The sequence below is a fragment of the Pseudophryne corroboree genome, chromosome 4, assembly GCF_028390025.1.
Source record: "Pseudophryne corroboree isolate aPseCor3 chromosome 4, aPseCor3.hap2, whole genome shotgun sequence".
Classification (NCBI taxonomy): Eukaryota; Metazoa; Chordata; class Amphibia; order Anura; family Myobatrachidae; genus Pseudophryne; species Pseudophryne corroboree.
In genome coordinates, this window is record NC_086447.1 from 80,278,500 (window position 1) to 80,280,566 (window position 2,067).

Consider the following 2,067-nt stretch of genomic DNA (forward strand, 5'->3'; position numbering starts at 1 on the left):
GGTTGTTTACAAACAAAAAGTCTCCTTTTTCTAGACACTCCCTTAGTATTACTTGGGCGTCAGCTACACCTTAAAGAAAGAAGCATTGGTAAGGTGCTTCATGTACAATGTAAATGGAGAAAGGAATAAGGTGGTTTAAAGCGACCTGTGGTGTCCGATATTAATAGGAGACCCAAATTTAAAAGAAAATGTTTTTTTATTTATTAAATCTAGTAAGCACCAATAAATCAAAATAAAAAATGGCTCTAATTAAAAAGAGCCCGAAATATTACTAAAATTGTGTATAAGACATAAGTTAGTATAAGAATAGTAATACAAACTTAAAAATTAGACAAGAGAAAAATACGTCCTAAAAATAGAAAATTGGACATAAGATCAGCATAAAAGGTATAAAAATAGGATTCTTAGCTTTTTGAGAGGGTATGTATCGTAGCACCCAACGCGTTTCGTCCAATCTGGACTTCATCAAGGGGTGACAAACAAATGGGACAGCTCATCTATATATACCTGTATTGGTAAGGAAGTGATAGCTACATCACTTCCTGTCAATTAACAGGTGTCAGATTTCATGAATTGATTGAAATACTTAAAACAAGGTAAAAGTACTCCTAAAAGCATATTATAGCCAGGCTTAGTGAAACCGCTATTTTGATAACTTATTTTATGTATTTAAAGTTCTTAAAAACATTGTTTGAGTTCATAGTCCCGGACTTCCGGTCCGGATCGCGGGTGACGTCACGTCCGCCCCGCTTCCGGTATCCGGCAAACTTCACTGCGCATGTGCCGAGTGTGTGTTATGAACGGTCCGTGTCCGGCATCCATTGCGCATGCGCCTGTTCTTCCTTCTAGTAACAGAGACTGGTGAACGTCTGTGTTGTAGCGGCGGCCATTTTACTGGAGTTCATTTCCACAGACATTTATTTGTAGTTGCGACGGCCATTTTGGATCAGATTTTTCATAATGGAAATCAATATAGGACCGGAAAATAAAGGGAAATAAGTTTCAGACGGAGATTATTGTGCAGGAGATTTTTGTGCAGACATTACATATTTCTACTTAGGGTTAATGATATATTAAGTCCCAAGTATGGACATAATTAAAACATCCAGTACATTTAGATGTATTGCTGGAAATTAACAAGAAGACACTGATGTTTATAATATAGTCAGGGTTGATAGTGCTATTGTTTCTAGTCATAAAACTGGTGGTAAGTATGAAAATTACCATTCTCCTATTGAAGATGGTATAGCAGCAGACATACTTCATGTCCAACATAGTGCAGGAGGTAGCATAGTGAATTTTTATATAAAAAAATTATCTCAAAAAATTCTTTTAAAAAACTAGTTTAAAACTGAAAGCGTATTAATACCGAAGTACCCATAGTGATGAAAAGATATGAGTTATTATAAGAACCTCTTGGCACCTTGCTCAAGAAAGTTACAGCACCCAATCTTCCATGATGGTTCCCCATCTATGTACTAGTTGGGCCCAACACTGCTTGGCTTCCAAGATCGAACGGAATTGGGCATCTCCAGTGTGGTATGGCTGTAGTATTGGCGTGGTATTTGGAGGTATCGTAATAACAACGTGGTAGAAGTAGTAAATATAGGTAGAAGTTGCAGGAAATAGGGATAAGTGGCCTAGAACGGAAAAATAATTACTGTCGGCTTACGTTATAGAAAGGGGGCTATTTCATAGCCTTCATTGAAGCCATCTGGATGCATGGTATTGAGTTCAAAAATCCAGAACATTTCTCTCTTCGATAAACGGTTGGAAAGATCACCGCCTCTCTCGCCCAATGAAACTAGTTCAATACCCTTAAAGGTTAGTTCGTCAGGATCCGAGTTGTGGCAAGCATGGAAGTGTTTTGATACTGCATGCGTTAGTACTTTGTTCTTTATGTTTCTTATATGTTCCTGTATACGGATTTTTAAGGGTCTTTTCGTTTTCCCTACATACTTCATCCCGCATGAGCACTCAAGCATATAAATTACTGACACCGTATTACAGTTGATAAATTGTTTGATCTTGTGTTCTTTCGATCCATCAGTATTCTTAAAGGTTTTC

At 37.3% G+C, this 2,067-nt stretch overlaps 1 pseudogene; it reads right to left on the reverse strand.

The window, feature by feature from the left end:
• Positions 1-1,434: 1,434 nt before the first annotated feature.
• On the reverse strand, positions 1,435-1,553 carry LOC134912338 (5S ribosomal RNA; annotated as a pseudogene).
• Between the last annotated feature and the right edge of the window lie 514 nt (positions 1,554-2,067).